Below are 24,634 nucleotides of genomic sequence, written 5' to 3' on the forward strand. Positions count from 1 at the left end.
TACAAAATTTACATTAAGTGAAGTAAATGAGACCCAAAGAAACATAGGTTGCATAGTTTCCTTCATTTGTAGTTATTAGAATTTGCCTCTTTATCTACAAGTAAACCCATTGGATAGAAAAAGATAAAAAAAATGAATCTGGACATGGTATTAAACAGGACTCTAAATATTCACATAGTGAGAACAAAAGAGGATATTCTTAGGTGAGGATCACAAGGGCTCAATAGCTATGGACATATGATCATAGAAACAGATGCTTTTTGAAATGACCTCCATGAAACGGAAACAAGAAATTTTTATTGTACTGTTTGTGTTTCTCCCCGACCTCTTTTTTCTCTTTTCTTTTTTGCTGTTTTTGATTTCTATATTCTTTGTCTTGTATGTAAGTTTATCTGATTTGATGAGGGGAAGGGAATAAAGGGTGAACTAACTCAGCAGTGATACTCAGTAGATACTATGTTGGAAATGAACTACACAACTTGGGGGGAAGAGAGGGAAAATTTGGGAGAAAATGAGGGAGGGAGTGACACTGTTCAAAAACAAATATATTCATTATCTGACTTACATAATTGTAACCCCTCTGTATATCACCTTTACAACAGGATATGAAATATTGTATATATATGTATATATATATATATATATGAGATAATGCTCTGTTTAACTAGAGATTTTCCTGAAAAAAAATCAATATATAGGCTAGTGTATTTCTGATATAATTTGTAAAGGGTTACAATTGCATTTGAAGATGTTTATTAACAGTTCTATTATTTGCAAACTTTCAACAAAATTTTATATGAATTTTTAAATTTGAATCACAAAAATATTTCTAATTTAAACAAGGCACTTTAAATATACAAAACATTGAAAAAAGGTCTCTGATTTCAATTAGAAAATTAATGTTTAGAAATATGGTCATTAGCTTATTTAATTTATTCAAGTTAAGATTTAAGGGTTATAATCTAGTGGCAGATTGCTTGTCTAACATGTCACTGTGTTCAGTCTTCATCATGGAAACAAAATAGATAAGAATATTTTCATTTGATTTCTGGCTAGAATTGAGAATAATGGTGCTTGTTGTCTGAAAGCAGGTATGTTATATCATCTGTGTAGGATTAATTCAGAGAGAAATGGAGTGTTCCCCAAATGGGTCAGCTCAGAGGATTTATTACTAGCATCTTCCAGTATTTTCTATTTCAGAGTCTGGGTTGTCTCTTAATCAAGTGAATATTTGTAGGGATATTGGATGATAACATTGGTTGTGGTGATGATGATGATGATGGTGATCTTCTAGTGATTATAATGCTACTGTTAACATGACATCACCATTCCAAAGATGATAAAAATACCAGTAGTATGTCATTAACATGACTAAATTTTACACACATTCACTTGTACATGCATATTAGTGACATTAATGGCATGAACTATGTAATGAACTTTATGTATACTAACTTCATTTAATTTTCACAGAGCATTTTGTGAGATGAATATTCTTAGTTGGTAGGTTGTTAAACCAGAATTCAAGATTTGTCTCTTCTGGTCCTAAAGTCCAATTATACAACTATGATTTAACAGATACGTGCATACATGATACACACTTTACATGTTTAACTTCCTGTTTCATCCAGTTTTCTTGTGTTTATAATGTGGCTGTTCCTTTTAACACTTTACTTTTAAGATAATATATTTAAAAAATTTTTTACTTGATTTATAATATCTATGCTGTCTTCAGTCCCAGAGATTTTAATTTTATTGTCAGGTGATATACAAAGGGGTTACAGTTTCATTAGTAAGGTAGTGAATACATTTCTTGTCAAAATTGTTACCCCCCCCCTCATTTTCTCCCACTTTCCCACCCTTTCCAATCCACCCCAATTTGTACAGATCATGTTTTTAAACTGAGACTATGAAGACATTGTCTATGTTAACTACGGTGCATGTAATATTATATAAAATCTAAAATCATATATATGAAATATTGAAAGTCAACTTTTGCTGAGATTCAAATGCATGCATGCTAGTGTCAGAAGTGTAGCTCATAAGCTCTTCTTTAAAATTAATTATATTGTGATGTCTTTCGTACATGTCTGAAGGAATCATTGTTAGCTTATTCAAAGTCAAATTTAGAGAAGAATTTCTGACATTTGGTTTCATAATCCAAGTAATAAACAAACAATACAAAGTATAGCATAGATTCATCATTATTCTTTAACATATTAAAATGTTCACTATTGTTTCTCATAAATTACATGATTCCTATAAATTTTAGAATTCAGGAATTATTACATTTTCATCAGATTAAATGGATATATTTCTCCTACAGAATATTTTTTTCCTCATTATATGTCTGTTTGAGAATTGAAACCATAGCTTAAGCCCAACTCATGTGAGCCTATCTTTTTTTATGTTTTATGTTTTTTTTTCCTCAAGGCTAGCATTGTACCACCTAACCCAGCACCACTCCTGGCCTTTTCTGTGTGTGTGGTACTGAGGACTCGAACCCAGGGCTTCATGCAAGCTAGGCAAACATTCTACCACTAAGCCACATTCCCAGTCCCATGTGAGCCTACCTTTTCTTTTGTCTCATTCATTTATTACCCCTACATAAATCTCTGCCAGGTCCTGGACATGTATAGAGTTAAATAAAGTTAATGTGCTCACTAACTAGTTTTTCAAATAGTTGGATTCTCTGCAAATTGTTTGGACTATAATTCAATCAGTGAAATACTTTCTAGGAGATCGTGGGAAGGTAACTAGTTATCAAAGACTAATCAAGTTGGATAGGTATTAAGAAAACAGAAAACTTAGAAAGCTACAAATAAATTTCACTTATAAGAGGGAAACATTTTGACAGTAATAACTGTTATGACATCCAATGAAATGAAAACATTTTGCCTTTGAATGCTTACATTTTGGTAAAGACTTTTCATACATCTGTCCAAGCATTCATATTAATTCATTACTAATTCTTATCTTCTTTGCCTGATACAAAGGACTTCTATGCATTCTGTGTCCTTCTTTACAAAATGTGCATAATAGGTTATTGTAAACATTTCATGAGCTCTCTCTCTGAGTTTTTTTTGTAAATGATACATTGACTTCCCAATTATTTCTCTTTGTCTTCTTATAATTGCATTTTAGATACTATGTAAATTACAGGGGAAGTACAATAGTTGCATACTCAAATTCATGTGCTTGATACCCATTTATCCTTCTCTGTCCTCCATGATATTCTCAAAAGTAATCCAGTGAGTTTTGTAGGAAATTGAAAATGAAACTATAACATTTCCCAAATTCATTAAAAAAAACTTTTTTTTCACTATGACTTGGTTTTGGTCTTTAGTTTTCTACTGTATATATGTCAGTGAACATACTAATTTCAAGAGAATAACTTTTAAAATGAATACCTTACTTTATATACACATTTTCTTTGAAATTTAGCCTCAAAACTATTCTATTTAAAATAAATCTCCTTTATTTGCAATATCTAGTATATGTCTGAGTCAAGCAGAAAAGGTCACATAAGGTGATGTTAGGGAAATGAACCCTACGATATGTATTCAAATATGTTTTTTTTTCTTTCATGCGATTGTTTCTAACATATTTATAAGATTATTTCTTTGTTGCTTTGTATGTCCCTCCCCCACAATATAACCCCTGCTTTCACTGTATTTGATGTCGTTATAATTTGTGGAGGGGAAGGGAAAAAACAAATTGTTTAAATAGGGATACAAGTGGATGCATTGCAACAATGTGATGTACAAGATGTTATGTCGAAAACGAACTTTACAACTTTGGTGGGGGGGAGGGGGAGCGGCGAGGATTGGGTGGGGAGGGGGGGATGAAGATTGGAAGGGATAGGAAGGGGAAACAAAGGAGGAGGCTACAATGCTTGATAAGAAATGTACTCATTATCTTGCCCATGTAATTGTCAACCCTCTGTACAGTATTTTCACAATAAAAAAAATTTTAGTAGACATCAGTCCAATGGAATGTGGGTGCCACAAAGATATACCATGATCCAAGAAGTTGCTGGAGTTTCCACCTTTGTTCATCAGTCGTTGGTGTGGGAGGACTGATTGAGACACTGGTTATTCTAATAGTAATAGTGGATTGTTGCTTTCCAAAAAAAAAACACTGACTCTTGTCCCATGCTGTTTACTTGCTTTCTTGGATCATGCTATTTTTTAAAAAATATTTCTGAATAAAGATGGTTTTCATCCGAGTTCTTTTTTATTCTCATCCCTAACATAGATAAAAAGAACTTTGGCAATGGTTTCACTGTGCTTGCCTTACCTGATATGCCAAGCTCTTCCTATAAGAGCTTATAACAAGTTCATTATGGCAACTGCATCTGACATTTCCTTCTGGTTTTTTGCCAGTGTTTAGGAATAACTATGTATTTAGTAATTTTACTAATTTTTATTTATTTTTTTTTATACAGAGAAGAAACAACACAAGTAACTGAAAAAAACATTCTTTCATATGTATCCGGTGTGCATTTTTTATTTAATAGTGCCTTTTATGACCTTTGTGTTATGCTAAGGATTGGCTATTTAAAAATTAAGTCAAACTGAACATCAATGGTCACAGCTATAACATTAACTATTTAGGAAGTTGAGGTCTGAAATACAGAATTTTGAAATAGTCCAGGCAAAAAAACTTAATAGACTCCATCTCCAAAATAACCAACAAAAAGCAAGGCTGGAGAATGATTCAAGTGGTAGTGTCCTGCTCTAGCAAACAAGGTCGCTCAGTTCAAACCCTAGAACTGCAAAGACATTTTTTTTAAAGCCTGGCTTTTGTGATTTTTAGCCTAGCACACCTCAATCTTATGTGAAGAGGTAGCATAAGGAAGAAGCTGATGTTAAGAGACTCAGCTACTGTAGGAGGCACAGAGAAATCAAGAGGCTTGAATGTAGAAAATTGCTTGCTTAAAGTCTGAAATGGAAAAAACTTTGACTTAAATTTTGACTGCCACTTCCAGTGGTATCTTGGGTAAGTTATTAACCTGAGTCTACTCATTTCTGTCAGCTGTGAATTAAAAATGGATGGCCTTCGAATGAGTTTTTAAAAGTTTTTAAAAATTATTTATACTATAGAAATCTTCGCCCTCACTCTGAATAGGTCATGCTATATAAGAAGGAATGAAAGCTATTAGTATTCTTTAGAGAGTGTCCAAGAAGAAAATATAGGAATGATCAACATTTCAATTGCTCACAAGTATCTCATAAATTAATGTTCATCACATAAGCCTTTTCCTATTGTATACATATTAATTCTCAGTAATCTTCCCTCACTTAGGTTGTACTATAGAATGGTTCTTAGGTTCTCAACTAATCTGAGCACTTTCTCTAAGAAAATACATAAAGTTTAAGGTTTTTCTGGAGTCACGTAATAGCTATTTGCAGGTAATGGCTACTGATTAAGCATGGCTGAAATCTAAATGGTAAAATTGGTTATAAAAGGAATGTACTGTTCTTTTTTTTCCATGCTCTAAGTACTCCCATTAAAAAACTGACCATGTCTTGAGTAGCCATATTTCTTTTTATGTTTCTTTTTTTTTTGGGGGGGGGGGTCTGGTCATGGGTCCTGAACTCTGGGCCTGGGCGCTGTCCCTCAGCTCTTTAGCTCAAGGCTAGCGCTCTACCACTTGAACCACATAGTCATTTCCGGCTTTTTTTCTTTTTGCTGATGTGGTGCTCAGGAATCGAACCCAGGGCCTCATACATGCAAGGCAAGCACTTTACCACTGAGCCACCTTCCCAGCCCCTTTTTATGCATCTTTAAGCTACTAAATAGATAATCTCTTAAAGAAGTGAAGATAGACTTTTGGAAAATTACCTCAGAGTTGAGAACTATTTATTTTACCACAGTAGTAGGGAACTTGGGGAAACAGGAGTAGCAGATATGTAGAGAAACAGTGCTGTATAAAAGCCATTGGTAAGATGCCAGGGCTGGTTCTTCACAAGTTGTCAAGCATACGAGGCAATGTTCAAAACTATAGATGACACTGATATAATAAAAAGAAAAAGTGGATAACTTTTTCCAACTGAGTGTATAATATGTCAAAGAACAGCATACTCACTAATTTATAAAGGATATTCCTAATGTATATAATAGACATAGATGGCACAATCAGAGGCCTGGAGAAAAATTCAGAATTTATTTGGCTTATGAGTTCTAACTAATGGTAGTGATAGTCTACATGTCTAGAAAGGAATTTGCAGTGTCGGGGGTGTGTTCTTGTATTAAGAGTGTCACCATTAGCATTTAGGGAAGCAGAAATGCTCATGGTGTTACAGTTATGCAATGATAGAGATGTTAGAGTTACACAACGCTGGAGATTGCCAGTGGTACACCACTGAGTCATACACACAGAGCAGGCATTCATTTTACATAAGTTAAGACATTTTTAAGAAGTGAAGGATGAAGGTCCTGCACATCGAGCAAGTTTTTGTGGAAAGTTCAGGATTCTCCTGATTCCCAAGTCATTCATTTTTCAATTCTTTGTCTCCTGAATGCTCTGGTTATCGGCATACATTTGCTTTCACCTTTTTGAGAAAGCTCCACCAAAAGTTATAGTAATGTTATCTGGGAGTTTTTGGGTTCTGCATTCAAAATTTGGTTCTGCTTACAAAATTTATGTCATCCTATACTCATGGATTGGTTAAATATTATATTCTTAAGGAATTTAGAAGCAGTTATTTGGAAAGAGATCCTACTTTCTTATATCTTATAAGATTTTCAAACTATTCAAACTACTGCAGAAATATAATTATAGGATATTTTCTTCATAAAGTATCAATTGTACAATAACAACTTCTTTAACTTATCAACATCTGTATAAATAGTCACAAATTTTCTTTTCTCTTTCTTTTTCATTTTGGCTGGTCCTGAGGCTTGAACTCAGGACCTAGGCTGTGTTCCTGAGCCTCTCTATGTTCAAGACTAGTGCTCTACTACTTGAGCCACAATACTACTTTTTTCTGAGTAGTTTATTGGAGATAAGAGTCTCAAGGACTTTCCTTTTGGGCTGAACTTTCCTTCCCAGGCTGACTTTGAACCATGATTCTCAGAGCTCAGCAATATCACTATGGTTATTCAAGAAATGGACTTTTTCTTCCATTAAACTAGAGCTCCTTATGATAAGGACTGTCAGTAATTTACCATTAAATTCTGAAAGCTTCTTTTTTTCTGGCTTTAGTAGTACCTAGAACGCTTGCAGCCCTGAATGCAAAATCCAGAAAGAATAAAGAGAGAGAGATCATGATGGATATCACGTCTCTATTCAACTATTGGTCTTGTGTGGACTCCTTCTTTTTCTGAACCTAGAAATAGTGAATTCTACCCTGAGTTTGTCAGCTTGAGTACTTCATCTGAGAACTGGTGAGACTGAATTATGAGAAATATTAACTAATTTCTGAATTTTTCCACCGCAAAGGATTCTGCTTTCAGCAAAGGATATGGAATAAGTAGTGTTATGAGTTCAATTTTGACCTTGCCAAATTCATGTTTAATTCTAGTACCTTACTGTGTGAGCTTATAAGGGCATTAAGTATCTATAGTGGAAATCACATTAAAATGAAGTCATTGGATACTGTAACCCAATATGCCTGTTATCCTTAAATAAAAGAGAATCTTGGACATAAAGTATGTATTGCGAGATGGGTGCTGGTTGCTCAAGCCTATAATCCTAGCTGCTTAGGAGGCTGAGATCTGAGAGTCATGGTTTGAAGTCAGACTGGGCAGAAAAGTCATTGAGACTCTTAGCTCCAGTTAATCACCAAAAAAAAAAAAAAGACAGATGTACAGCTGTTGTTGAAGTGATTGTTAGATGAGCATAACTCAGAGATAGTGCACAGTCCCTGAGTTCAAGTCCAAGGACACAACACACACACACACACACACACACACACACAATATGCATTGTGGAGAAAGAAGAGGTCACAGGCAACTAAGGAGAGATGTTTAACACAAATTCTTTCTTCAGAGCTCCCAAAAGGAGCCAACACTACTGACAACTCGATATCAAATGCTAAGTACTGTGAAATACTTTGATATGTTTGCTCTTGAAAACTAATGTGTGGGCTGGATAGAATTTTTTTTTCCATGTAGAGATCAGAGAGAGAGAGAGAGAGAGAGAGAGAGAGAGACAGACAGACAGACAGACAGACAGACAAAGACAAAGACAAAGACACAAAGAGAGAGACAGATACAGAGAAACAGAGACAGTGGCAGAGAGACAGAGAAAGAGAGCAAGAGAGAGATTTCTCCATAATTATGGCTCTCTTTAAGTAACTTTCCAGAAGAATTTATGTATACTATGATACATTAAGAGAGCAAGTATCTTTGGAAAATTGAACTCAATATATTTCAGTGTTGAAAAGGAAATGGAAATTGAATTTAAAGAAATAATTGCAACCTTTTGTTATATGATTTTTTAATGTATTTGTAGGGATTGGAAAAATTACATTGTTTTATATAGAGGAGAGAATGTTGGCTCTCATAATTGATTTTCTCCAACTGTAATTTATATGGAGGTTTGGTGTCAAAGATACCAGTATATCAACAATTCTGAATTTAATTTAGAAAGTACAGAATTACAAATTATCCGAAAAGTAAAATTCTAAGGTGAAGAAGAGTTTATAATGCCTGAAAACCCCAAAGAAACACATGCACACCAAAAAAGAAACAGCCAGTAGTCTATGTAACTGTCACTAAATTGCTAAGAACAAACATGAGAGTTCAGATTCTGTCCAGTAGTAAGCAGGTCTTCAGAGCCTCAAACTGTGTACTTTTTCCCCCTAGTGAATGCAAAACGTCACAAGAGTGGGTAGTCTTATCTCTCTTTCTGCTGAACTTACAGAAAAAAACACATTAGTGTTTTATGAAATGTAGGATCAGTAGGCAAGCCTAGACTACTAGGCCAAACTCTTGAAAAGTGTTGAAAATCATATTAAATTAAAAGAAACCTTCAGCAAGGAAGTACTTTTAGATATTCTTAACTTTCTTTGCCTTAATAAAATGTGGACATAGTTTTTCTTCTCTTTCTTAAGCCTCTATGCACCTTATTTTATAAAAATGCATGACTCAAGACTCCATTATATATTCTACAAAATGAAGAAAAGTACAGGAAGGGATGGGTCAAGGCGGAGGGTGAAAATGCATTGCATTCATAAACTGCTTTGTTAAATGACAACTCCTTTGTACAAGTATTTAAAGATAACTTTAAAATGCATGACAGCATTTCAAATAGTCATATTCCAACAAATGTTATTATGCATTAATATTTGTATATCATATGTATTTCTTGTGCTTAGCCTATTCTTGCAGTAGTGTACATCTCACTGCTGCAGTGAGTCTTGAGTATGCATTATAATTTAATTTATTCAGTGATAGTGTAATATTGGCTTGGAGTAACTGCTGATCGAATGTTATTTTGCTGTCAAGTATGATACCATTGATGAATGGCCCATGATAGTCTCTGAAACAAGTGAGAGACACGATCCTTTGCCATAATCAGTTCATTCTTTAGATCTTACACACATAATCCCTTAGTAACCTCTATTGAATTACTCTTGAATCTTACTTTATAATAGACTCCTATTATCTACACTTTTGACTTTTAAGGTTTATGATGCCCATGATCAGCAACAGAAAAAAAAAAGTTAAATGAAAGTTTAGAAATAAAAAAAAATCTAACATCAACTTATCTGTCCTTTTCTGCTTGTCTCAGACACATACTAGTTATTGCAAATAAGAGAAAATACAGGACCTTTGTTTCTTTGGGCCTGGCTTACTTCACTTAATATAATTTTTTCCAAGTCTTTCCCTTTCCTAACAAATGATGTTAGGCCAAATGAACCCCAAGATAAGGAATCAAATGGTTTTTCTTTCTTGCTATTGTTTCTAACATATTTGTAAGATATTTCTTTGTTGCTTTGTATGTCCCTCCCCCACGGTATAACTCCTGTTTTTACTGTATTTGATGTTGGTATAATTTGTGGAGGGGAAGGGAAAAAAACAAATTGTTTAAATAGGGATACAGGTGGACCCATTGCAACAATGAGATGTACAAAATGATAGGATGAAAAAAAAAAGAACTTTACAATGTTGGCAGGGGTGGGGCGGGAGGGGGGGTAGAGGATAGGGGAGTAGTTGTAGAGATGGGAGGGCAGGGATGGTAGGGGAAAAACAAAGGAGGCAACAATGCTTGATAAGAAATGTACTTATTACCTTGCTCATGTAATTATAACCTCTCTATACAGTATTTTCACAATAAAAACTTACCAAAAATAAAATGAATGTCTCTCTAATAAAAGAAATAAAAAAATCATAATGCACTATACATCATTTTGAATAGCATTATGAAACTTGGCCATCCCACACTGAGTTATGCCTAAGACATGAATTACACTTTGTCCAACCTAACCACATTGTGTAGTCTATTGGGTTACTAAAGCTACCATCACACTATTACAGTGTGTAAATTTGCTGAAGCTTTATTTTACTTAATAATCATCCTAGAGCAAGAGTCATAATGCTGCCACTTCAGATTTGCTGAAGAGAAGCCATAGTGTTTCCTTTACAGCAAATGATAAAATTCTTCAAATCAATTTTGAAAGGGAAAAAAATCAGATATTATGATTGGCAAGATCTACTGGAAGAATGAATTTTCTCTCTGTCCAGTTGTAAAATAATGAAGGAGAAATTCATGCAGTTTTTTTGTCTTGCTTGAGACTAAAATATTTGGCCACAATGCAAGATAAGTGTGAATAGTTATGATGGAGAAGGCAATAAACTCATAGGTAAAAGTCATGAACAGAAAATGTGCTTGGAATGACAGAGCTTATTACTCTATAAAGTGTTAAATCTATATATATTTTTTACAGTATCCAGAATCCCATGTGTTATTCATTGCTAGTGAGGATTGTTACATAGCCTCAGGGAAAAGTTTGGTTTAAAATTTATACGAATTACAGGAGAGGCTTAGAGAGAGGCTTTTTCACATTTCCTAGGTGACCTGAAGTTGATTAAGGAGAAAGGTTACCATTTGAAGTAAGTGTTTATTCATAATTACACTGAAAAAAAGTTCCCAGTTGGAGTTGATAATAGGTGAAGAAAGGCCATGGTTGAATGGATGATCTTTCGTACCTGTGTAGCAACACATCTAAGGACTATGATCAAGCCGAGTATAAAACCAAAGGCACTCGCACTCTCGAAACCAATACCATAAAATCTGTGTCCTGGCAACATAATCAGAAAATAGACATTACAGTCATTTACGGAATGCTATTACATCAGACTGAAAAAAACTGTGAAAGATGGTCAAGAACTTATAGTGCTGTTCGTAATAAACAATGTACCTAGGCCATCCTCAGTTTGGGTTCCATGAAAATGAAAGTGTTAATGTTATATTTTGCTAGTCAATGCTACCATGTTGCTTCCACGTCTCCACCAGGATATTAGTCAATTTATAACTGCTTGATATGTGATCATATTTGACCAGAAATTTATGTAGATCTTAAATATGACCAGAATATAGTACTGGAAATCATACATGATTTCTGAAATAATACCATTGTTTATTGCTTCAGTAGACAGATTTAAACCAGAAAGTGATAATTCAGGCTGAAAGAAATTATGGTACTAATTTCTTTATGATCTTAAAGGCTTTCTAGAGAATGATGGAGAACTTTGGAAATGCGTTCATCAAGACAAGTTAGTAGAGAAAAACCACTGACATGCCTCATGAAGAAATGCAGGGCTATATTAAAAGAAACTGGGAATTGTTAAATGAGTAATGAGACAAACATGTGAAGTCAGAGGATGAGGATGATAAAGAAGTATAATGCAAAGCCAAGCTAACAATGTTGACTTACCATATATAAGAATTACCTAATTTAGTATATTAGAAGCCACATTTACATTAAAACAATTTCCACCAAATAGGAAACACTTATTCATCTTAAGGTATGTATAGATTTATGTCTGATATTCAATTGTTAAAAATGTTTGGTAACTGAGTAACAGTAAAGAGTTTATTAATGGGAAATCAAGGTTTTGCTGCCTTGGACTTACGTTTATAATTTTAATTTTCATCTTTTTTATTTTTAATGTATGTCTTTTTCTTAATTTTTAATATATACTCTAGTTGCCAAGTTTCATCTGATTATCATTGGTTGAGCTTCTTTTCCTAAGCGAGTTTTGACCTTGATTAGTTGACTTTCTATGTTGTTGGGAGTGGAAGAGCTATGTCTTCCAGGTTTCATTTACCAGTCTTTTTTTTTTTAGTACAGTACAGTACAGTACCAAGCGATCACATTATGTTTCTAATAGTATCACGAATGATCAGTTAGAGTTGTTGAAAATGAAGCTTATTTTAGTAACCTATCAGAGAATTTTAAAAATTGAATCTATACAGCAGAAAAATAAACATAAACTATAGGTGAAGAAAGATAATTGTCTTCAGTGCCAAGAAAATAAGTCTTTTTTACATTCTTTATGTTATTATTATTATTATCTTTTTTTGTTGATCATGGGGCTTGAGCTCTGGATGGGGCTTGAACTCTGGGCCTGAGCTCTGTCCTTCAGCCCTTTAGCTCAAGGCTACTGTTCTACCAGTTGAGCTACAGCGCCACTTCTGGTATTCTGGTGGTTTATTGGAGATAAGAGTTTCACGGACATTCCTGCCTGGGCTGTCTTTGAACGTGATCCTCAGATTTCAGCCTCCTGAGTAGCTAGGATTATAGACGTGAGCTACCATTGCCCAGCTCTTTATGTTATTTTTATACGGTTAAGAAAATTGATGTTTGGGCTGGGAAGGTGGCTCAGTGGTAGAGCGCTTGCCTTGCATGCCTGAGGCCCTGGGTTCGATTCCTCAGCACCACATAAGCAAAAAGAAAAAAGCCGGAAGTGGCGCTGTGGCTCAAGTGGTAGAGCGCTAGCCTTGAGCTGAAGAGCTGAGGGACAGCGCCCAGGCCCAGAGGTCAGGCCCCACGACTGGACCCAAAAAAAAAAAAAAGAAAATTGATGTTTAATGAGGGAAGTATTTTGTATACTTCAATACAGATAAGAAATATATTTTGGCAAAATGATAGAAATGATAGATGTCATATATTTCTCCTTGACATAGTCTTAAAAAATAATCAATAGTTTTATGTGTAGAGTTACATTTCCATGTTTAACATATTAAGTTTCAATAATTGGAAACATTTCTCTCCCATCTTTCCTTTTTTCCTTCCTTCTTTCCTTCTTCCCCTCTCCTTCCCTCCTTTTCTCTCTCTTTCCCTCCTTCCCTTCTTTGATTAACTCCTTACTCCTCTTTTTTTTCTATTTCCTTTCCTTCCTACACTTCAAATTGATTCTCTAAAAACACTATTGCTCTTTTTCTTAATGTGATATCAAGCCACTTCACATTAAGCAAACAGTAACGTAATGGGCTTTAACTTGCATGCACTAAATCCTCACCATTATCATATTCATTTGTGTTCTTCCATTTTAATACCATATGAGTTTTTGCCTTAATATTTATACTGTACTGCTTTTTGAGACATTTTTATTGAGTATTTCTACTTTTGAAGCTTTAGCCCAAAGCTGTAACTTTTACCTGAGAGTTGTGGCATACTCTGTCTTTGCTTCTAGAGAAGTGGACAGAGGAGGATTGTAAATTTAACTCCAGCCCCCACCTAACATGAAAGACCTGGGTTTTATCCATGGTACAAAAATAGTTATAATTTTTGTCTTGGATAAAAGTTTCCAGACAAATGCATAGAAAACGTTTGTCCATATCTCCTTAAATATCCTCAACTTGGAATTAGAGAGTTCAAATGATAGTTCAGTTTTAGGGCAAGACACCATTTTGAGAAAGCAGATTTTTATTTTCATATATTATGTGGAATTGATGATGGTGAAAGAGGGAAAAGGAAGGCAGGAAGCAGGCAGCAGGCAAGAAGAAGGAAGGAAGGAAGGAAGGAAGGAGGGAAGGAACTTAGACTTGATTTCTCAGAGCCTCCTTATAGGTTCTTGGGACTTTTAGGATTTATTATTTTTTTTTGTAAAGGAGTGATGGCATATCTAAATTATTACTAAGCAACTTCTGTATTTCAGATAGAACTAATCCAAATATTTTATTTAGTTTCCAACAGTGATAATTTGCTACTGTTTTCTTCCTGTAGCATTCCAACTATTCTACCATAAAAAGAACTGACAGGTAGGGGTTGCCTCAAGTGATAGAGTACTTGGCTAATATGCTTGAAGCCTTAGATTCAGTCTCGAAGACTGACATTTCTAAATCAGAGATAGAAAAAATAATAAGATGATTCATTTTTCCCAGATCTGAAAAAATACGCTTTTTTGGCATATAGGTGACCTGTGTTCCCAGTTATTGTGAATATTATCCATCTCTTACTATGCATTGGACAGTGTGGAAATCACATGAAAAATTAAAGGGCATATTTTGTTCTATCAAGCTTTATGTAGCCTTTGTTTGAGTGGTTTCCTGTGTTTTAAAACAAAAGGGTATGGAAAGATTTGGAAGGAGAACAAGGGATTAGGCAGGGTGATTTTTTTTTTTCAAGTCAGGGAGAGATCTGACATGTTAGACAGGAATTAGTATTCCTTCCAGCAGACTCACTGGAAATTCAGTTTGGTTACTGATTCAGAGGTTATGAAATTGAAAGCCTATTTTAACTACTGGTCTTAAATATAAGCCACTGACTGCAAAACTAGGTGTTTTAATCTTCTTTCTTCTTGAAGGCATGTAAGAGAAGACGTTTTATTAACCCCCAAGAATTATGAATATAGACAGCTGGGCAAAGCAGTTAGAAAAGAGAGGATGGTGAGCTTTCATTTGTAGTAGCTTCAGGGAGCTAGAAGTCATTTTCATGTTTAACTCTTCCTCACTATTTTCCTATCCTCTTTGTTTTTCTTTTCTAGAAAGCATTTTTCTTTCAGAATTGAGAAGTAACCAACCTGACTCTAATGTACCCTATTTAACCATAAACTTCTTAAACAAAAATTGGTAGTATTTTTCTTTTTGTGTGTGTGCAATTCTAAAGATTAAATCAGGTACCTTATCCATGTAATGTGCTAGTTCTATCAGTGAGCTCCATTTCCAGCCCTTATTTCTCCTTGAGTTGACCTTAATAGGATATAATCAATGTATTCCACAGGGAGAACTCTCTGTAAATAATTACATATTTCTTCATTTTGTTAGATTAACAAATATTCAATTCATAAGTTTTACCACTTCTGAATACATGCAGTGTGTCAATAAACAGCAGTAACTTATATAACAGAATTTATAGCAATAAATTAGAGCTAAAAGTGGAATGAGATTCACTGTTAAAAATTCTTCAGCCAATAAATGCTAGATCTTTTTAGAGAGTATCGATCTACCTAGGAAAATGTAGTATTTGTTATATGTATGAAATATGCCAAGGAGGGTCCAAATAATTATAACATATATATTGTACTGTGTTTTATTTCTTCATTAGCTCTATTTATACATATTTCAATGTTTAGGACAACTAGCATATTTTCCCAGTTGCTAGAAGATAATGCTTCCTTCTACTTTTCTCTGTGTTATACAGGTTTCTGGAATTCATTGTCCAGCTATATTTACTATTATGTATACACAGCTGGTTTCCTGAGAGCAAATACTGTCTCATGATTTTGTTGAGTAAATACTAGTTTCTTAGTGATTAAATCTTCCTATGAGTGGAATGGCTGCATAAAGTGAAGCTAAGACACATTCAGCCTTATTAAGTGTTAGAATACAAGCTGATAAAAAGATGCAAAGTGACAGTATAATATTTCAAGAAACTGAAATTACTGAATTTGAAACATCAGCAGCTGGATATTGATGTGACTGTAAGGAGAGCAATGATGCTTTTTACTGAAATCAGAACAAAAATTATAGAATTATAATGATCTACAGTTCTTTTTTTGAACACATGCAGATAATTTGTGTAGAATTCCTTAAGTAGGTTCCAATATAAAGAGAAAACATCAGTAACATTTTGACTTTATCATTTGACAACATTGCTATCAAGAAATTCCTAGTTAATTGTAGATGTTTGAATTGTTTTTGTGAACCACTGAGGTTATAAACCAGTTTCATGTTGCAGTTTTTACTGTGAAGATAATGTGTGTGTGTGTGTGTGTGTGTGTGTGTGTGTGTGTGTGTGTGTGTGTGTGTGTGTGTATGTGTGTGTTTTATGGGGTAATTATGGAGGGATGGAATGGCAGAGGAGAGGAAATAAAGACAGGTGAAAAAAAGTTAGATATACATATATAAATACATGTATGCATATGTGTGCATTTGTGTATGTGAGGTATATTTGCATGTATATATGTATATAAACACATATAGAGTGGTATATCTTTTCAGAAATAGCTACAACAATTAGTTATGAAATGTACATTCAGTTTCTCTTCTCTGAGTATAACTTGGTGCTTAATATCAAATTCATCTAGATCAGAAGAGAAGGGACTTAAGACAAGTAGCAGCCATAGCTTTATTCAGCAAAAAGCCCTGGTCTTGTTTTGGTAGATATAAGTGAATCCAAAAAATGTTTGAAGGCCCTAAACTTTGAAAGTTTTTCCAAGAACAAACAAAAAAGCAGGAAATGTTGGTGACTCATGCCTGCAATCCTAGCTACTCAGGAGGCTGAGATTTGAGGACTGCAGTTTGAAACCAGCTCAGGCAGAAAAAGTCTGCAAGACACTTATCTCCAATTAGCCTCAAAAATCTGGAAGTGGAGCTGTCGCTCAAGCTAGCCTTGAACAACAAATGCTCAGGGACGTAGCTCTTAGTTCCAGGAATTCAAGCCCCACATCTGGCAAAAGACAAAACAAAAGCAGAAAGCAGAAGCCCGAGCAGCTGTTGGTTACAGTGGATGTTCACATAATTCATGTTTATTTAAAACTTACCTCTGATACCATATATCACCAAAGTTAAAGCTAAGAAATGGTTTTCTTTCATTGACAATATATTATTTTCATATACATACCAGAGACATATTCCAAAGACTATTGACTTTGACATCCAGAACATTTTTTTCCTACTAAAAGAAAGCATTGACAATTGGTTGATTGAACATGTTTCCATAAAAAGCTATTCATGTGCTGGGAAGAAAATTTTCTATGGATCGATCAATGCTAAATTCAAGTAAGACTTGCCAAGTTCTTGTGTTTTAAAAGACAAATAGGTTTTCAGGTGCTTTAAGAAATCTTCAGTTAGGGACTAAAACAAAGTATAGTTCTAGATTTTCTCTCTCTTCTGTAACATAATAACATAGTAAAAATTTTCACTTGTCTGACAAACTAATAGATCTGCATTCCTACCTTAGGTTGTTTAGTTGTATAACCTAAGTTTTACATGTCCTTATGTGAAGTATCTTGACTTACAATAGTGAACATCTAGAGCTTTCTGGCCTTAAAGTGCTGGTTCTCTTACACTATCCCTAAATAAGACTTTTGTATTGGATAAGTAATAAATAACATTAGCAGAAATATTTATAAAGGATTTATCTGAAAATAACATTTAAGATGGTAATTAAGTGGAAGCAAAATTTCTGTAAGCTAGAACTAGTAACTAGTTCAATGGATGAACTTTCTAGATGTTTTGCCATCTCAAGATTAGTCTGAATCACTAAATGAGAGACTTGAATACAGCAGTTTTTGGAAAATCTTTAAAGACCAACTTTGTGTCTCTACTACAGCTGACCCAACAGTGAATCTGTGTGTTTCATTGTCATTAGAACCTCAGAGAAGCAATCAAAACAAGAAAGTTTGACCTTAGTGGGAAAAATAGAAAGATGCTATTTCGTTGGACAGGCAGTTCCCACCCAAAATCTGCTTTCATTCATGAGAATATTATTGTTTAAAGAAAGCATGTACTGGGATCTCTGTGAACATCCAGACAGACTTGACGTCAGCAAGGATATGGGTCTGAGATTTGTTAAACAATGGGAAAGGTCTATTTATGTATCTGATTTCAAACATGATACTAATAATGGAACTAAAATAATGATAGTTACATATAGCTGTCCACAAGGGCTATTAGTTTTACTTAAAAGTCAACCTTTGGTTGAACTTTTAATATTAGACTTTTTTCTCCTTTAAATTTTTTTTATTATCTCTAAGTTTCTACAGTCTATTAACTGTCTAGCACTATCCAAAGGAATTAGTCAGCTTCATGTAACAAGCTTCTTTAAGTTTTATTTTGTTCTTATCTCTCACAGGCCATTCTTACATTCTCAGACACAATAAAATACATTGTAAGTAAGCCAAAATATAATTTTTACATACTCACTTTCTAGAATGGTCTCCACAATTTTGGATTTTTTGGATGTTTTTAATTGTAAAAATGCTGTACAGAGGGGTTACAGTTACATGAGCAGGTAATGAGTATATTTCCTATTGAGCATTATTGCCTCCTCCTTTGTTTTTCTCCTACCATCCCTTCCCTCCCACCTCCACGGCTACCCCCTTCCCACACCCCAGCCAAAGTTGTAAAGTTCGTTTTCAACATAGTGTCTTGTACATCTCATTGTTACAATGGGTCAGCCTGTATCCCTATTTAAGCATTTTGTTTTCTCCTTTTTAGATTTGATTTTTATCATGAGAGAGTTCAACAATTCAACAAACTTGTATGAAAGTTCTGTTAACCCTGTGATTAAAAAGAGGCTTCGGCCACCTGAGGACATATGAGTATCTAGGGAGCTACTGGAGAAAGGAAGTAATTTCAAAATGATAGTGTGAGAGGGCTATGAAAAACGAAGAAACTTTCCTTCCTAGTCACTGCCTAGTTTTATTGGGAAGTGTATCCTGCTTCTAGCTTCCTGTGCATCATCTTGGAAAAGTTATGGCTTTGTGGTAGAGGCTTGGCATTTACAGTCATATTGTGGTGAAGATACAAAAGTTGGTGTACGATACAGGAATATGTTCACTGAATTGTAAATATCTTGCAACCTTCCTCTGGCTGGGACGGGGACAGGCATCAGATTTGTACCTGAGACAAGGTTGTTTTCAAAAGAGAAAGCATTATATTACAGAATCACATATTTAGATCATTCAACCTTGAAGGTTGTGTAAAATCCATCTTAACATTTAATTTTCAGGAAGAAGCACATCAGCTCATTATTTAATTGAAACATTTGATTTGTATCAGAGATTAATTAAAAAATAATATTTTGACCTGGGTGCCAGTGGATCATGCCTGTAATCCTAGCTAATCACAAGGCCAAGATCTGTGAATTTTGGTTAGATGCCCAGGGAAGAAGCTCTCTGAGATTCTTACCTACATTAAACTGCACAAAAGAAGCCGGAAGGGGAGCTGTGGCTCAAAATTGGAGAGCTCTAACTTGAACCAAAAACTTAGAGATAGCACTCAGACCTTGAATACAAGTCCTAGGACTGGTACATGCCTGTCCATGTCATGTGCATGCATGCGCGCGTGCGCGCACACACACACACACAATCATTATTTTAAAATTAAACAGTCTAATATGGATTTTGATGAAGAAAGCAATAAAAAGTTTTTTCCCCTATTTTTAATATTTGGAACTTTACTAACTGCCCACTTGGTTTGGAAAATATTCAACTACATACAAAGACAGAACTGATGAAGGAAAAATAAAGGGTTAAAAATTCTGTCTAGAAAAATCTTAAGCTGTAAACAGCACATGAGCTGTTTAATAAGATCAAGGGCACCAGGTGCAGAGACATTACAGCGATAAGCGGGACAACCTTGAGATTAAACCAAGTGGAGAGATAAGAATAACCTCTGGATAAATGAAAAGATAGAGTAGGAGAAAATGAAAACAGCATCTGCAGAAAAGTTCCCTAAAGCCATGACTACAGAAACTGAGATCTAAATGATTGGATTCTACAACTTTCAGAAAAGGACTCCTCAAACCTTACTTGTCCGGTGGAAAAAGTAAACTCTTACTACCTGTCCATCAGTGTATGTGAGTGCATAATTCTGACATGCTTTTTATCTGCATATTCATAAAAAATACAATTAACTCTGCCAATCCTGGGAAAATAAGAATATGCTATTTTAAACTCAGTTGTGCATATCAAGTCTATATTTACCATTTATACCTCTTTTATACTGGAAAAAAGCTTTCAATTTATATATGACTATCCTTTAATGGATTGAATTCAACCTGTACTAGTGACCCAGTCAGATCACTGGATGTATGGGAATCTCCAGTTTCCAGTTGTAAATTAGAATAATACATATTTGTGTATGTTCCTACATAGTTAATAAAACTTATTTCAGAAGAGATTTGGATTTGTAGTAAAGTTGTGATGTTTTTATCGATCATATTCATGGTCTCCAAAATGTTTTGTCTCGTACAAACCTCTAGGAGTGGTATGACTCATCAGTCATGTTTATTGACTCACAATTTATGTATCATTTTTATACTACAGTTTATTTTAAACTTCTTTAGGTTTTCATGTAATTGTTCTCTTTCTGCTCCTGCATCCTATCCAAAATACAACATTGTATATGGTTGCTATATCCCTTTAGTTTCCTCTTTGCTATCATAACACATTTTCAATTATTCACTTTTCAAAGTTCTTCACAGCTTTGAAGACAACAGGTCAGCTATTTTTGAAGAATGTCCCTCTATGGGGATCGGCTTCATCATTTTCTTATGATTATTCTGAGTTTATGAGTTTTGGGGACAAGTGGATAAAGAGAGGAAGGGTATCATTGCTATCATATATCAAGGGAGTAATATCAAAATGAAGTCACTGGCATTGATTAGGAAGTTGATTATTTTCAGTCTCTCCTCTGTAAGATCTTCCCCATTTCCCCATATTTTACTCTTTGAAAGGAAGTCACTGTGTATAACCAATGTGTGAGATGTGGATAGTTACGTTTACTCCAAGGTTATTTTTATGAAGATTATTATGCATTCTAATTTAGATTATGCTTATCATAGACTTCAAAAACTTAGAGTATTTTTGGAAGCTCATCCCAGAAACAAGTTAACAATTCTCCATTTCAATAAATTAACTGCCTATAATTGCAGCTACATAGGAAGCAAGAGCATTGTTCTGAGCCAATCCAGACAAAAAAAAGTATGAAATCCTATCTAAATCAAAACTAAAGTAGAAAGGGCTGGAGTTGGGGTGGTCTAGGTGGTACATTTGCCAAGCAAGTGCAAAGCCTTGATTTCAAGTCCCCAGCACCATTGAAAATACATATAGTGTTGTATAACTAAATATTAATTATAATAATTTCTGTCAAATGCATTCTGGTATTGTTATTTAACCAGTGCCTTTACAGATGACCAAAAATGGCTTTATAAACTTGAAGGGTAAATGAGAAGGAAGAAAGTAGAATTTTAAGTAAGGAAACAGCAATCTTCCTAAAGAATTGTCCTATTTGAATTTAACTTCCACAGCTTGCCATATGTCTGAATTACTTCACAGAGACATGTTCATTTACTTTTCAAATCTAGTACTCATTTAGTACTTTTTTCAAATCTACTTGGTTTGTCAGCTAAGCCAAGTTATCCAATATGCATTATACATTTACATTTCAATATTTTTACATTAGTGCTCTGATTTGCTAAAGGATTAAAGCTAGATTGTCTGAGGAGAATTTTAACTTGATTTAGATTTTCTTGTATTTTTAAATTATAGACTTAAAACTGAGAGTATTATTTAAAGGTCTAGAACACCACATTGAATGCAATTTAGTTTTGTTAAAATTTTGTTAATTTTTTTCTTGTGCTCAAGAAGCAGAGACATTTTTTTCTCTGAAATTTTCTTATTACAAATGATGTTCAAATGAAATTTTATTATTTTTCGAACCTTGTACATTCCTTTGTTATGAGAATGTTGGCTTTTAATGCTAAGCAAATAGATAAATGAGATGTAAATAAAATATATTGCTTGTCAGAAGCTGAAAATATAAGCAATAATGAAAATATTTCCATTAACTGTAGTGAGTGGGAAGTCAGCTGGAGTGCTGTGATTGTTAAGATAATGAGCATCTTGAGGAAGAAGCATCATGTGTAGAAGAGGTATTAGTGCAGTGCTTATGAAGACAGCTACAGCTATCAGAGGATCACAAAACAATTGGAAGTATAGCCCCTGATGGCTGCTTTGGTTTAACTTCAGGCCCCTTTATTATGAACTTTAAGAGATTGTCTTACTTGCCAACTTACCTTTTCTATATTTTGTACCATGTATTCTTGATTTTATAAAACAAGGTATTTTAATGGTTGATTGTTTTTTTCCCAAGGCAAGATAAAGTTGCTCATATTTGATTCAGTATGCTAAGATGAAATGAACCTACTTTCACATTTAAAATTATTGTACATTTTATTTAAAGATATGGGAAATTAAGAACTTTACCATTTTATTAAGCCTTCAATAGAAGAAGAATATATAATATCAAGTTTTCAGAGTTAAAAACTAAGAAAGACATGATGCCTACTCTCAGTCGAGTTTAAATACTAGTGGTAGTTCTGTGAGATAAGTTCTTCTGTAGAATTTTACAGAACTTTCAGAATTTCTCTTTAGGGCCTTATTAATCCTTGCAAACTTCTGCAACTCTTATGCCATTCTTTCCCCTGGCTTCCAAATTTGTTTTCACCTTGAATATTCCTCTACCTTCACCATTTAAGCTAATTTCTGCTTGCTCTTTCTCTCTTCCCATCCAACGAATCCGTAGTATGGATGGCATTTTAAGCCTCATCTCTGTCACATCTGATTGTTTCATTTTATTCCAGCATTTCTCTTTGGAAATAGAACTTGGATCCATCCACAGCTGACTGTTTTAGAGTAGTGGTGATAGGTCTTATTTTTCCTTTAATAATTAATTTTATAGGAGTTAACATGATTTTTTTCTAAAAATCAAACAAGTAGAATTACAAATGAAGTTTGCTAAAATACTCCTTTTAAATTTACATATTGGCCACATTAATGTGAACATACTCCTTTTAAATTCATGTATTGGCCACATTAATGTGAACAGTATTTCAGATGGGAAACCCAATAAAAGTTTGTTTTCAACTACAGCAGCAAGATAGTTCTAATCAGGTTCTATCTCCTTTCCCAATACCCACACTGAGTAAGTCCTTTGGATAAAACTGTGGTGATCTGATGTGTGAGTAATTATGGACCTCATAGAACTCTAGAGTAGAGGTAGACTCAATAGAACCATAGGGACTTGATCCCGGAGTTTCTGTTAATTAAAGATTTCTAATAAAGTGGGAAAGGGGGTGCCTGTGTGAATCTGTGCGTTGATGATAATTGTAGTTTGTGCGTTTTCTGGCCTCTATCTTCTTTATTCTGAAACTTTATAGCTCCCACCCTGATTTAATTCTCTGCAGACAGCTTTCATGAATGCTCCTCAGTCTACTTTGTTGCCTCTCTAGGCTATTCCTTATCCCTAACTTTAATCTGTTGAGTTCACTGTTTCCAGTGTTGTATCCTGCATACTCACATCTCCACTTATTTGGTATGTCTTTGCCTGAGTTCCAAAAACGCCTTTATTTTGGATGAGATTTCATATTTTTCCTTTACATTCTTGCTCTTTCTGTGCTTATGATTGTCGCATCATGTCGTGTAAATGGCTTGCCCCATTATCAATTTCAGCTGGAGCTTATGCTATTGTGATATGGTTATCATTTGCAGAACTGACCTCAGCTTGTGGATATTTGTGTACTAAGGTATCCATGACTTAAGACTAGTCTCTTCTTTAAACTGCTCCACTTAGTTTTAGTCTAGGGATTTCTCATCTTTTATTGTCATATCTCTGTACTTTATATATCTCTCCTAGATTAGAAGGAAATTTGTCTTGTAAAAAGCTACGAGTCTTCAGTTTCTTTTTTTTTTTTTTGGTCAGTCATGGGGCCTGAACTCTGGGCTTGGGCACTGTCCCTGAACGCCTCAGCTCAAGGCGGTGCTCTACTACTTGAGCCACAGCACCACTTCTGCTTTCGAGTGGTTTATTGGAGATAAGAGTCTCACTGACTTTTCTGCCCGGGCTGGCTTTGAACCTTGATCCTCAGATCTCAGCCTCCTGAGTAGCTAGGATGTCAGGCGTGAGCCACCAGCGCCCGGCTAAGTCTTCAGTTTCTAACTCAATTATTTTCTTTCCTTGTGAATTATTTCATCTGTTGACATGAGATGATGTCAACAAAGATGGTGAATTAATAACACCAGTTAGTGGATATGAATATCTTCTTTTTGTCCTACACTTCCCTATATACTTTATATGCATTGAGCACCTTGTCATGTGTTTCTGAAAACTTATGTATAGTAATAGTGTATTTTATTTAAAGAATACAAAATTATCCAAATGAAAAGACTTTCCCATGGACTATTTATACTTGAATTATTCCAACATATTTCTGTTGAAAATCTTAAAAGATATGATTGAAAACATCCTGTTTGAATCAAGCATTGTCTTTTGAATGTATTTTGAAGGGTTTGTGAAGATGTAAAATAATCATAACAAAAATTACTGATTGTGACTTTCACTGAATGAATCTTTTATACTTCCTAGAGCTGAGCTGATAGCAGTTTTTATATTTTATGATTTTGTTATTCTATTTCCTATGGCCTTCAGAAGAATTGCTTCCTCTGAGTC

At 34.4% G+C, this 24,634-nt stretch overlaps 1 protein-coding gene across 1 annotated transcript in view; it reads left to right on the forward strand.

Moving 5' to 3' along the window:
• The window catches only part of Mmp16 (matrix metallopeptidase 16), a 237,477-nt gene that overhangs the window by 39,912 nt on the left and 172,931 nt on the right, over nt 1-24,634 (forward strand). The gene's annotated exons all lie outside the window — the stretch shown is intronic.

The sequence above is a fragment of the Dipodomys spectabilis genome, unplaced genomic scaffold, assembly GCF_019054845.1.
Source record: "Dipodomys spectabilis isolate Male_0828 unplaced genomic scaffold, ASM1905484v1 ptg000783l, whole genome shotgun sequence".
Classification (NCBI taxonomy): Eukaryota; Metazoa; Chordata; class Mammalia; order Rodentia; family Heteromyidae; genus Dipodomys; species Dipodomys spectabilis.